The sequence below is a fragment of the Leptodactylus fuscus genome, chromosome 6, assembly GCF_031893055.1.
Source record: "Leptodactylus fuscus isolate aLepFus1 chromosome 6, aLepFus1.hap2, whole genome shotgun sequence".
Lineage (NCBI taxonomy): Eukaryota > Metazoa > Chordata > Amphibia > Anura > Leptodactylidae > Leptodactylus > Leptodactylus fuscus.
Window position 1 is genome coordinate 93,118,454 of NC_134270.1, and position 14,903 is coordinate 93,133,356.

At 40.9% G+C, this 14,903-nt stretch overlaps 1 protein-coding gene across 2 annotated transcripts in view; it reads right to left on the reverse strand.

Annotated features, from left to right (window-relative positions):
• RNF114 (ring finger protein 114) overlaps nt 1-14,903 on the reverse strand; it is a 323,436-nt gene that overhangs the window by 170,652 nt on the left and 137,881 nt on the right. Inside the window, exon 7 of one of the 2 annotated variants that reach the window (XR_012716886.1) lies at nt 6,746-6,760. The exons of the other annotated variant lie outside the window; for it this stretch is intronic. The gene's annotated coding sequence lies outside the window, so the exon portion shown is untranslated. Of the gene's footprint in view, nt 1-6,745; nt 6,761-14,903 lie in introns of those variants that run through there. 2 annotated transcript variants of the gene reach the window in all.

Genomic DNA, 14,903 nt, shown 5'->3' on the forward strand with positions numbered 1-14,903 from the left:
GTAAGAATTTTTTAATGGACATCACAGGGCAGCATTAAATTCAGTGTCTGTGAATGGGGACTATTTATGTGACTGTTATTTTGATAGTCTGTTGTAATGGACAGTAAATATAGTAATATAGGTCATGTTCTATTTTTGTCCGTTTTCATGGATCCCTCCATTCACTCTAATGTAGGGGGAACCATTAAACAGGTTCCCCGTGTATAAAAGATGGCCATGAAAAATGGACACTTCTCCCGGCTGTTTTGCACCTCAGTCATGTAAATGCTACAGCCTTTTTGGACTGAACACATCGGCAGCACACATCTCTGTCCTGCTGTCTTTAGACTTTTCTGAAGTCTAAGTTCACTAGCTTAAAGATATAAAAAACAAAAAAAACTTTGCAAGTCTTCAGTAGGTGATACCTTTTTTAATGGCTAACTCATAATGATGACAGAATATGACGTTTCGAAGCTTTCCTCTGAGCTTCTTCTTCAGATATAACTAAAAAACACTTTCTAGAGGCTGCATATTTATGTACAACAGGACACATAGGGGAGGGGGGAAGAGGCTTATTACTATATACTTATTATAGTTTTTTTGAGTACTCCACTGTGGGGTCTGAATCCAACTTGGAGTACACACCTAATGTAGTGTATTTGATCATTTGCACCAAATGTTCCACTGAAAATCTGTATGTTGGAGAGACTGGTCAGAAACTCAGAATGAGAATTAATTCACATCGCCATACAATCAAACAACAGAGAACTGATCTTCCCGTGCCAAATCATTTTTGCCAGGAAGATCATAATATCACCAATGACATGAAAATCTTGATCTTAAAAGGGAACTTTAAATCAAGGAAACAGCGACTGATTTATGAGTACAAGGCCATGACCCTATTCCAGACGTTGGACAATGGGATGAACATCTCACGTGGGTTTATGTCTTTTTATACACATCATTAAGACAGCCATTAAGATAAGAACTGGGGGATCTGGCAATTGATTGTTTGTTGTTATAAGTATATATTAATAAGCCTCTTCCCCCCTCCCCTATGTGTCCTGTTGTACATAAATATGCAGCCTCTAGAAAGTGTTTTTTAGTTATATCTGAAGAAGAAGCTCAGAGGAAAGCTTTGAAACGTCATATTCTGTCATCATTATGAGTTAGCCATTAAAAAAGGTATCACCTACTGAAGACTTGCAAAGTTTTTTTTGTTTTTTATATTTTATAACCACTGGCTAACACGGTACCAAAACAAACATTTTCCTTTTAGCTTAAAGATAGTAACATCTTCAATATATCGGGGTGAACAATGAATGTTCCTATGTAACTCACTACAAGCATAAAGTAATAAACCATCTTCCTAGCTAATTAATGGTAATTAAAAGAAGAAAACAATAATAGAAATAAAGTTCATCGTACAATTGCTACATCCCAGGACATGTATTAGAATAATAAGAAATTAGAAACATGCCTAAAGACACAAGGGAAAAACAAAACGTCAGGTATTATTTGCACATAAGTTAACAGCCATGCACTGAAAGCATTCAGAAGAGAGTTGTACATTGTCGAAATACTATAACCTGCATATAAATCTTCCACACAGCTCCTGGCCTTGCATAATATAATGGATTCCAGAGAGGGACAAGGGATTACAATGCAGCTTGAAGGCACCACGGTAAAAGAATACAGCTGGGGCTACTTAGAACTATTCATTTACCCATCCCTTCACTACAATGTACAGAATGCAGTATGTAAATTACCAACAGCAGCACCACATGGGTTACATGCTCAGGGTATCTGGAACCAGTAATGTCTATTAGGACCATACATGTAGCTCCCTAAGTACTAGCAGATACCAGTATACCCCAAAGACAACAAGGATTGCATAGCATCGCTGGAACTGAGCTCAAATATTGGAGCTATATGACTGACAGATGTCTCACACACTGTGGCAGATTTATTATTGTGTTTAGGACTAGACTTTGGTGTAAATGTGGCGCACACTTGACATGTCAGTATATGTGCATGTCTTGGCACATCTAGTTGGAGATAAAAATTTTCTAACTTGCTAGACATGTGGGCATGGCTTCTGAGAAAAGGGGATGTAGCATAGCGCAAGTAAATATTCCCAAATTACACTAAAATTTTGGCATAAAGTTCTGGCTCAAAGTCAACTAAAAATTGGTTTGGTTAAGCCAGATTTATCGCAGCCACTATGCCAAGTTTGGTACATTTTTAGTCTGCCTTTTAAAGTTCACACTATTAGTAAATCTAGATCATTGCTCCCTCTAAGCTTTGAACTCTTACGTTGAGTTCACACTGCGTTTTTTGGACTGGATTTTGACACAGAATCCGTCTCAGAATACGGCTCCAAAAAATGCCTCCCAGTGAATTCATTGGGAGCCATTCACTTCTTTTTTCCACGAGTGGTTTCTTCCGTCCCGACTAGACCCTTTCATTTGGGCCAAATCTGGAGTGGAATGCTGCGACTGGATGCCGGGTGCTCTGTAACCGGCATCCAGTCACGGCTAGCCGTGGGAGGCATTTTTTGGAGTGGATTCTGAGACGGATTTCCGCGTCAAAAGCTGCTTCAAAAACCACTGTGTGAACTCAGCTTTAGGGCCCATTCACACGGAGTAAATGCACATGTATTTTGGCAAAATACACGTGTAAAAATAAGACTCTCATTGACTTCAATTACATTTTTTTACATGTGTAAAAAAACACGTCAAAATACACATCAAAATACATGTGAAAATGTTATTGAAGTCAATGGGAGTGTTATTTTTACACATGTATTTTGCCAAAATACACACGCGTTTACTCCATGTGAATGGGCGCTAACGTGACCGCAAACATGCACCGTCAAAATCGCGGCGCAAACATCCTGTACACGTTTACTCCGTGTGAACAAGCCCTTAGGGTACATTTACTTGCAGCTTTTGAAACCAAAACCAGGAGCTTTGGCTGAATATGGTGGCCAGATCTTACAGTCTAGCTAATAAGAAGTTGTGAATAACCATGGCAAAGGAGTTTGCCTTTTTTACATTTCATGGCATCTTTTTCCTCTTTGGCATTTTTTTTTTCAAATCACAGCAGAAACAACAGAAAAAAACACAGGCAAAATGCTTTTCACCTGCAAAAACCTGAAAATGTGAACCTGAAACCTAGGGTGCTGCCACATGCAGTGGGCCATGCTGCATACCAGGCCAGGCCACTGTTGATTTCACTAAACAAAGTGAAATATTTAATGAATATTACTACTTGTTAATAGCCACATGGGTTTGTGGGCTACCATCAATAACAAGTAGGAGCCAATCATCAATAAATGTTTCACTTTGTTAAAGAGGATTTTTTTTCCACCCCCACCAACATTTTGCATCCTTTAATAGATGCCACGTGTTTCATTTTAATGTAACTGGAATTTGTTTTCCATAGTCCCCACAATTCCCAAGCAATTAGATGGGTGGTCCTTGTCTGTCTGCCCCAGATCAGAACAGCCCAACACTAGAAAGTCTAGTTAGCAGACTTCAACTATGCCGGAATCAGTGAGCAGCACCGGTTAAAGGATGAAAAGAGCTGGATTGGTGGAGATAAAGAAAAGTTCTCTTTAGCTCCTTCCCTCTACACACATTTTTTGGTTACCTATTTTAGTATTTGATTCCTGGTTTTCCATATTCCATAGCCTTTTATTTCCTAGTCACAGAGCCACATGAAGGCTTAATGTTTGCGGGACACATAGTACTTCATAATGGTTCCATTTAATATTCTGTATGATGTACTGGGAAGCGGGAAGAAAATCGTCATCTGTATTCTATACATTGGTATTGTCAGGGTCTGGGGTTGCTAGGTGGGGTGGCATAGACACACAAGTCCAGTTTCTTTAGTCCAAAACAAAGGTTGTGTTTATTTTCACTCAAAATATAGTGCAGCAACAAAAGGAAACAATGCAAAAATAAATACCTGCCCGGCTAGGCTCTAACTAAACATAGAATAGGTTCCCTCACCTAGATTAATAGAAATCAAAAAGCCAGTAGAATCATTCAGGGCACAGCTCCAAAAATATGACCTCTTTCTTTGGCTCTCCAGCCAAACTCTTCCAAAGTGCTGCTGCTGGAGCTGGCTTCTTAAGCTCCCTTAATGAGCAGACTCTCTGCAGCTGAGTTGCTGCCGAAACATCCCCAAAGTGTGGACTGGAGGGGGGTGGAATGACAGGTCTCACTACCAACCCACCTGCCATTCTTAAAAATCCAGCCCAGTACTTTATTTACCAAACTGCTCAGCAGACGAAAGTTGTCTGCTGAGAACAAACATTCCTTCTGGAGTTTTCTCATCTCACCCACCTGAGTAGTCTGGGTGAGATGTACACCCCCTCCATTACCTGAGCAGCCATCGGCTTACAGTATGCATTGGTTTTAACCCTGTAAATAAATCCAAAACTTTGCAAAAAAAAATTCTTGGATAGGGAACGTATCTTGCTTTGATCACCTTTTATTCAAATGTTTACGAAGGTGAAACAGTGAAAAAAACTGGCGGTTCGGCTACTTTTGTTTCTGCTACGTTGTTAACTGTATGAGAAAAATATTTCTATAAGTTTGTACACTGAGTGTTTTCCTGCATAGGGATAATTCACATTATTTTTTAACTTTTATATACGTTCTAAATATTCTTTTCTGCAATTATTAGACCCACTAGGGCATTTAATCACTAACAGTTGTGTGTACCTACAGTGTACTGCTCTCATTGACTGTCATTATACAATGTTGTTGTAACTCTTTTCAGCTTAGAGGGAACAGTAGACACCAGGCTCAGTAGCATATTTCACTGTCACTGACTTGGGGGTCAGGTAAATACAACAATTACTCAGTACTAAAGCCTTGTTCACATGACTGAAAAATAGCCATGTTACCTCCATTTTTGAACAGCCATCACATAGCCCGGGGACGGTAGATCACAGCTATTCATAGGGAGAATAGGTAAAAAAAAATCTGATAATGTGGACTGGGGTGATAGTACTGAGGAAAAACCTGAAAATTGCATAAAAGGACACCTACCCTCTAGCCTGCATATTCTCAGGTCCAGCCCATGATAACAGAGAGCAGCAGGAGAAGCAATATCCAACTGCTTAATCCAGGTTTCTGTGACAGCAAGCAGGTTAAAAAACTTTGAGATTAAAAAATCTTGAATAAAATTGATATTAGCAGAAGAAGGTGGACCAGGGGTTGTCCCCTGCAGTTTGTAGCAAGAGAATTAAGGGAGACAGTAGATTATTTGTTACACAAAGACATTAAGGTCGGGGCCCCACGCCACATAAACACCATGGGCAAAAATTTCAGTGATTTACAGTCCCTGCATAGTGGATGGGATTCTAGTGAATTCCATCCACAGAAATAGTTACATAGTAGATGAGGTTGGATAAAGACACAGATCCATCATGTGCAACCTATAACCCTACAGTGTTGATCCAGAGGAAGGCAAAAAAAAAAACATGAGGCTCATGCCAATTGTCCCATTTCAGGGAGAAAAAATTCCCCTGATACCCATTCAAATGAATGGGTTTTAAAGCTGACCGCCAGCAAGCGATGCCCTGTCCAGTTTCCCCGGGGGTTTAGGGCAGAAACCCCGGGGAGATAGTGGCGGCAGTGTGAATGCCCCCTTAAAGACAGTGAATGCCCCCTTAGGGGGCGTTCACACATACACCCGTGACCGTCTACTGGGTCTCAATCTTATTTCCTGGGAAAACTGCATAGGGGACGGCTTCCAGGCAGTCAGTTTTAAAATCCATTCAATTGAATGGGTTTTTAAAGGTAACCGCCGGTGTCCATATGCAGCCTCTCCGTCTGGAAACCGTTTTTTTATTTAACATTTTTGCAAGTTTTTGCACCTTTTGTGATAAGCCCAGCACTTTCTCTGTTTTAAATTGGGCATTATAGATGTGGCATAGTTTTCAAGAGTTGAAAAAGTTTTTTGTTTTTTTAAGTTATATAAATGTTCTTAATTTTTCTCTAGTCCTTAGCAATGCCAATGGACAGAGATTCTCCAGGAGGACCTTTATTACCTGCCATACTAAGGGAATTGTGTTCCTACTTCATTATGATTGTGGTATCCAATATTTCAGCAAAACAATCCATGAATTTAGAACAAGGGTCTGTGAGCATATTCTGGATATAGAAAATGATTTGGGTAGGGGCAATACGGTGGCTCAGTGGTTAGTGCTGCAGCCTTGCAGGACAGGAGAAGCATTGGATCTTTCGGATGGAGATAGTGTGCCACGTAGCAAGTTGTGGCCATACTTTTTTTGGTAATTTTGACTCCCTTTAATTTATATGTGCATTTTTGACCTAAGTGGATTGGTATTAAAAGAATTAATATAGTTTTGGAAAGTCCCCTGGATTTGGATGGCCCTATGTATGATTTTGGCACATAAACTGTAGTGGGTTCCACTTTCTGGATTGAAAAATGTTGTTTTCCTTATATGGCAAGAAATCTAATTGTGTAATCCTACATGTTTGTGGGTGACCACTTAGAACACCACTTTTGCTTGTCTTTTTGTTGGGATCGAGCATTAGCCCTCAGTGATGCAGATAGCCAGGAGGAAGGGGCTTCAGCTTTATAGACCAGCACTAGAGGCAAAAATGTGATGGCCATTCTGCCATTTTATTGTCATGCTGCCAAATGTTTGATATGGACTGAAACATGTCCTGATGGCTTGATATCACCCCTGGTGATGCTGTGAGGGATAGCTTCAGAGGCAAAGATGATAACAGGTTCCCTTTAATGCAATTCCTAACACAGTTGTCCAGGACTTGGAGCATTCTCACAGTAGGTGTAAAAGCAAAGAAAAAGGCATGTTCACCTAAACCTGGCTCTCTGTTACCCATTCCAGGTCCCTTTTACCATCTCATGCTGGGACTCTCTGTGGCAGAGGCTCTCATTACTGCTGAAACCAATCAGTAGCATTAGTGTTCGCCGGTAAGAAATCTTCACATGTGACATCTATGAGTGATGTCATCAGTCTCTCTCCAGCAACCATTGAGGCCACTGATTAGTCTCAGCAGTCATGTGAACCTGACAGTTCTTGGTGCCGTGAGCCTTGGCACATACAGGCTTTTTTTGTCTTTTACATACTCCCACTCTGCCTCTGATGTTGCTCCAGATCCTAGACAACCCCTTTAAGTTGATGGTTATTTTCCATCACCCCCAACCTTCCCTTCTGAAGTTAGGTAATTAGAGATTTTCTCTAGGGGTCAGATGAGGGATGACCATAAACTTAAGAATTTTATTAAACTGACTTTCTGGAGGAGGGGGGACAGTGCCACGGCCACAGTGTCTCAACCGCAGTGATATGTGACTGCAATAGGGGGCCCTGCCACTGCACATATCCTCCATCTAGGCACCTATCACTTACTTGCAGCTGCTCGGCGTCCCTACGCAGGAGGGTTAAGAGTGTGTGAAATGTCACATTGCGCAGGAGGGAGCTGTGAGAGTCGGCCAGGTTCTCTCTGTACGGGCAACTGCTGTCATGGCTCCAGAGGGCCAAAGATGCACTTCATTCATTAACAGGAAAGGCATATACCTGTTAATGAACTGGATACAAAGTCTGCACCAAATATAACATATAGGGTAAGCTACTGTTATAAATCTGTCAGATCTAGTCTAATTCTACATGGTCTAAATTTAAGTATTAATAAAGCTGTCCCATTTTTTTTCTTCAGAGGTGAAATACAATATACTTGCAGTAGAACATTGGTTGGCAGACTGTCCAACCCCGTCACTGAGGAGGTAAAGCACATTGTTGTACCAAGGGTTAAATTAGCCCTCCTAACGTCACACTACAAAGTATAACATTCTTTGCCCATTACATAGGCTTGATGCAACCCTTTGGAACTTCCTTGCTCCTCACCACTACACACTGGGATCCACAGCACAGGAAATATTACATGTCACACTTAAGGCTAATGCTGAAAAAGCTGCTGACTTCTACAATAAAAGGAAAGTGAGTTGCTGGTCATATAGGATCTTACATGAAGACTGTAGTCACAAACTAACATGCATGAAATATCAGGGACTTTATTACTGGATTTATGGATTAACACTTTCCTGCATTAAAATGCTAGTAATAGCAGAACAGACTTCTCTTTAGTCTTTAAAGGGCACAGAGTGTTCTCAGTCTGTCCATAGACCAGAGATTATTGAAGAAATACAATCTGCCCATGATTGCCAGAGGATGCCTGGCCGTCAGATAAACATGTAAACAAATAGCATGACATACGGGTTGTGGACCAAATGCATGAATTTTACAATAAATGGACAATGTTTGTTAGTTAATCAAAAGACCTTTCTATCACTGTCTCCCTGTATCACGTTCCATTTACTGTACTGCTGATGCTGACTTCTGTGGCTTGGCCCATCATATTTTTCTATACTTTACAGTCACCCATGCTGTCACAGCTAGCACCACTCAACAAGACGTGTTCTGCGGCCTGGCCCATCATATTTGTTCATACTGTACAGTCACCCATGCTGCCACAGCTACCACCACTCAGCCAGACGTGTTCTGTGGCCTGGCCCATCATATTTGTCCATATTGTACAGTCACCCATGCTGCCACAGCTACCACCACTCAGCCAGATGTGTTCTGTGGCCTGGCCCATCATATTTGTCCATATTGTACAGTCACCCATGCTGCCACAGCTACCACCAATGCTGCCACTTATTTACACATGTCCTGTGCCCTGGCCCATCACAATCTACTATTCCACAAAGTTTGTGCTATAGTGTTGGCATGAATGAAAAAAAAAAAAACAGTGCCAGTGTTTCTTTCAACACCAACATCATTTTGATTTCACATCAAGTACCGTAAAGGAATATTTTTGGCGAATAATATTTATTTATATATACTTTGTGGGGTTTAGTGATTTATTTATGAAATATTTGGACCATGATGTAATTAGGAAGACAGTGCCACAGTCATGCAACCCAATAGACGGCGTTCCCTAAGGATATGCAAATCTGTCTTCCATGATGAAATTGGGAAGACAGTGCCTCAGTTATGCAGTGCAGACAGATTTGCATATCCTCAGGGAGCGCCCTCTATTGGGCTGCATGACTGAGGCACTGTCTTCCTAATTACAACATGGAAGACAGATTTGCATATTCTTCCCATGTTCCTTTGCACAGTGGAACGCAAAATAGCTTAATAAGACTCCACACACCTAAATGGTCTCACCCTAAGGAGTGACGATATCCCCTTAACCCTGTCTAGAAGCCTCTCACCTCTGTCAAGTAAGTCTTATCTGCGCTGGGCTGAAGAGATCCAATCAGAGTGAAACAGCTGTCCTCGCCTGAGTGACTGTACTTAGTAAAATCCCATATCATTGCAGCAAAAACCTCTGGGAAGGTCGGGCATGATGTTAAAGGGAGCGTCCTCTATTGGGCTTCATGACTGAGGCACTGTCTTCCTAATTACATCATGAAAGACAGATTTGCATATCCTTCCCATGTTCTTTTGCACAGTGGAGCGCAAAATGGCTTAATAAGACTCCACACACATATCCCCTTAACCTTGCAATGTAAATAGTGAAGGAGTCATGGCAGTTGAAAACGCACCACAGTACCTTCAAACAGTTGATCAGCAAGGGCCCCAGATGTTGGAATCGCATTGATCTCTTACATCTCCTAAACTGTTAGGACCCTGCAGACCAGCTGTTTCCCACAGCACACAGCTCCCAATATTGATAACATGTTGGGTGCTGCACTGCTCACTCATTGTATTCTTCATAATTGCAGTTCTAAAGCTGTATCCCTTTCAAGTATCAGATACCGCTGCAGCATCCATAATTGTCGCTATCAAGAATATGTTGTAGGGAGTGGATAGGGGACGTGGTTTGCAATGGGGCCCACAAGACTTACGCCACTGCCCTTATTTCTGTTTAGGAGGGGGTTGACATAGATTAATCCAGATCTTACATCAATAGGTGATTCCAGAATAATGCATGGCCACTTTAACAGAATGATTTTTATTGTTAACTATGGGGCATAAACATTGCATTTAAATCTCTTTGGATACCTAGCATGTTGCTAGTGATAAAGTCAGTAGCTACTCAGTTGACTGTTGCTATTTTGTACGGTGACATCATTGATTTATTTTTTTTATTTTTTTTTTTTTTGTAGCTTACTAAACCAAAGACTTATTATTTCATTTTTCTTATTTCATTAGCCAGTCACTGTCAGAGAAGCAAACTATGCTATGAATATTGAAGGGTTAACGCCCACCCCCTATTCCCAATCAATAGCCACAGCATCCCTTTAAAGGGAGGATTAGAAACACTACATGGAAACTGTCTTTGTAACAAAGTGCTGTGAGTAAGAGCCTAATTGAACAGTGACATAACACAGACCCTTGAAGTCCTTTGTAGCAGCACACAGCCCTGCAATATCCCGCACACTTCTCCTTCCTCACCCCATCTTTTGTGCCTTGAGCACATTGTCAACAAGTGAGACTAATGCTGCACACTCTCTTTAAAGGCTCTACAGACAAAGTGTCGCCAGGATAACCCTGCGTGGAAAATTCTGAGGTGGAAGGGAACCCGTATTAATTAGCTTGGAAGACGCCAACCCCTTCACAAGTGTAATGTGAGTCGTTTTATTGGGGAAAAGTGAAACAAGCGTTACATTGCTTTCGGTTAGCCCAGTAAAACAGAAGGTGATCCATACATATGTATGTTATGCTGGTCTGAAGCTTTTTTTTTTTCTAATGGTTTTCTAGGCTGAAGTCCAGAATTTTACAGTACAAAATTCCCATTGTGGAGAATTAACGGTTTCTAGAGCTGCAGAGTTTTTGAAAGACTTCAAGTACAGTTCTTAAACACATATACAGATACTCTGAGATGAACACTAGAGAATAAAATATATAACGACCGAATTTCCCAATTTAGTAACATTTTGTCGATTTAAACAATAATAATAAAAAAGAGTCTATAAAGAGATAAATAATCTATAGTCTGTTGTGTGAAAAGCTTAGTCCTGGTGCTGGTGAACAAAGGGAATTCATTCTGATAAATAAGCTACTGATATACATTGTTTTCTAGATCAACATCCCTTCACTATTTATGTCTGGTATCCAAGGCCACAGCACCCCATTGACAAAATGTATCCATACACCTTCAATAGACCATAAACCTTCAAAAGATTTTGAAGTTACACAGTAACATATATATATATATATATATATATATATATATATATATATATATATATACACACAAAGTTCAACCATTTTATACTTAAAGAGGACCTGCACACATGCAGTTTTATATATTACTAGAAAGCCGTCAGCTTTCCCGTTATGTGCCCCTGTGGAAGACATTTCGGTGCTGTTACCAATAGCACTTCACTGTCAAAAGGGCATTCCTGACAGTCCAGCCGGGCTGTGAGGAACATCCCCCTGATAGTACTGTCTATAGCCCTGTACTGTCTTAGGGGCGTTCCTTACAACCCAGCCATGACGCTAACCTGTGAGGAATGCCTCTGCCCCCACACACACACCAACAGTACTGGAGGGCAGTAAGGAGCACTGAAGAGCTATTGGTAACGGCAACAATATCTCTAGCCCCAGGGCACATAACGGGAAAGCGCACTGTAGGCTTTCAAGCGGAATATAAAACGAATTTACACACGCACTATGTTTGAGGACCTTTGATGACATCATCACAGGCCCTTCAGCCATCCCATAGGATTGCGCTGTGCGGTGGGCGGAGCTACCCACTAATTTGGGGGCGGAGCTAAATAGGAGGGAGCCGAACAGTTTGAAAGCTGAAAAAAATGGAGTCTCCGGCTGAACGGATTTGGCTGAAATTTGGCACATACATACATAGGAACCCCAATAAAAACATAGGCTACTTTTTATCCCGACAAATGACGTCACTACATTACTGTTAAGCACGAATTTAGACACACACTACGTTTGAGGACTTTTGATGACGTCGTCACAGGCCATTCAGCCGTCCCATAGGATCACGCTGTGTGGGGATTAGCTACATGCTAATTTGGGGGCAGAGCTAAACAGGAGGGAGCCAGACAGTTTGAAAGCTGAAGAAAATGGACTCTCATACAAGATCAGGACACTACAAAACATATAGGCTGTGTGTGGCCAAGAGGAGAATATCAGCTGTAGAGTTTCAGTAACTAGGACGGAGAATCTGTTGTTCTGCCTCGGATGGGGGAGGGGGAGAACTGTTGTACATTTCAGTAACATCCGTTCAGCCGTGTCTAACACAGAAGCTGCTCAGACACTCTCACACAAATTTGCAGATGTAGCAGAGCTGAGGCACACTAGCAGGTTGTGTGTGTAACACGGGGGCATGTGGTCCTCGGACTGTTCTTGGGTGAGGAAAGGGCGAACTGTCTCAAATTTCACCAGCAGTCATTCAGCCGTGTCTAACTGCTAGGACACTCAGAGAAGACAATCCCTGTGATCGAAATTGCCAGATATAGCCGAGCTGAGGCAGCGCGGTACCACAGCTTGCTCTGCTCTCCATACGGATGTGCATACAGATGGGGCTGCTGCGCATATGCACAGATGTAGCAGAGCAGACACATGGATGCAGGCGGATCACCAACCACATTTGGCTAATTATTAGCGCCTCATCGCCAACAACAACCCGCAGACGAAGTCGCGGGCAGAAGATATATATATATATATATATATATTTTAATCGGGGTTCCTATCTATCTATGTGCCAAATTTCAGCGAAATCCAATCAGCCGTTTTTGCGTGATTGAGTAACAAACATACAAGCATACAAACTTTCACATATAGATATATATATTTTAGAGACAAAGGTAATTTTATATTTCCTGGCTATCTTTTCAATATTAGTTGTCAAAGATTACTAACTTCAAAAAGAATTGCACTGTTCTTCAGAATTCGCAAAGATGTTAGAGCCGTCTATACATTTTAGATTGTGTCACCAGGAAAGCCTTTGAACCTTTCTCAATCTAATTTATCTCCCTGACAGAATTCAGCACTAACCCCCTTTCTCCTACGTGCTGGGTCCAGTCACTTCTTCTTCATGATGTTGTCTCTGGAATTAAGATCACGTTCCAGGCTTCCAGAAACCAAACTATCAGAGAAAAAAGACTTGTCTGGCTTTTCTCTAAGGTGACACCTGAAGTATTTATCATAAGTGAGAAATAATTTTAAAAAAACTGTGCGTGGTGTTTCTTAAATCTACAAGGACAAATAAATGGAAAATTGACAAAGGCTCCAGAAGGGTTAAACAGTGGTCAAAGAACCCAATTGTTGTAAAGAATTTATATAGCAGAATGCAGATATGGCGACATCAGCAGATTTGTATTTGAGATGTCAATGACTAAGTCTTAGCAGGTGCTTGGTCACAACTATCATTCACACAAGTGTTCAGTCAACATTTTACCGGTGGTGAAGAGGACCAGACACATCATATTATTGTAGGAATCCATTTATCTGTGGTGTGATGATCTCTCTACAGTGTTCAATATAGATACACATTAACCAATAGATCTAACCCTTGAGATACAAATAAAAGAGGTATTATATATTAAACTAATGAAGGCCAGTCACATGGTGTTTGTAAAGCGGTCACCACTTAGACCCATGATTGAGAAAAAAGGGCACACAAATGACACGCCACTGCTGAAGGCAGTCAGGGGACCAGTACACAGCACCTGCCTCTGGAAACAGAGGACCAGGGAGAGTTGAGTACATTTTTTCTTTTTTTTTAGCCCCATTTGCAGCATCTATACAAGTTATAAAGAAAAGTCTTGACAATCCCTTTGAGGATAGGGCTACATGATGACTTCAGTCATGTGACACCAAGATTTCAAGGCCACATTGTAAAATCACAAGCAACGTTTGGGAATGTGGTTGATTTGTGTGGTTGTGTTACTACGGAAGACATCCATGAGGATACATTTGCAAAAAACCCAAACTTGTTGAATTCTTGACATCAAATTACAAGCAATTTTTCTAACATGGGGATTATCGTAACACTAGGTTTCACACCAGCGTTCAGGTTATCAGTCTTTAGGACCACTTGGGGGCCTGAAAAACGGAAACTAAATAGAGACTATATATAGAGAGACTATATAAAAATAGACTAAGATGAGGTTTGCTGGGTTTTTGCCCAAAATTGGTGGAGAAAAAAGTGCTGTTTCCAGGGCTTTTTTCTACATATTTTAAGAGGAAAAGGAATGGGGGACGGAGTCCCTGAACGCTAATGTGACTACAGCCTAGGTGTGACTCATCAGAAGTTTTTCTTCTTTTAATGTCTCATGAGAGTTGCAAATCCTAAATTACTAAAATCCCAATGTGACTCACAGCTAATTCATACCCTATAATAGTTGAGTAACTTTAATGCAATAGTACATCGCAGACCAATTGCACCCATATTTCATACACTACATATGCAGCTTCATGTTGAACAACCAAAGTCACATTGTAGTCCTACCTTTATACTTCTACTTTAACTTTATACTGATTTTGGATGAACATGGTTAGCCTTAGAACCAAAATAGTGAATTTTGCTTATTTAACCCAATGTGAAGTCAGTGTTTTAGTCACGGCAACAGGGTTTGTAAGACACAGTCAGGATCGGGTCAAAAACTGCTGCTTTGTTTTGTGTCAAGCACAATAAATCCAAATCACAAATCTGCTGTGTTACAAGTTAACCTTAGGTCATATTGAAAGGGAATGGTTACACCATTGTTTTTGCCACAAGGCTTTACCTCCGTTTGAGGTAAGACCACTTGTTTTTATTTTTTTATGTGCAGAAAGAGTGATGATATAAATGCAATGTCTGAACCTATACTTTAAGGTGAGACTCCATTCTCCTAGTAAGCTCCACTCCTATTCTCATAAAATCACTTTGTTCTCT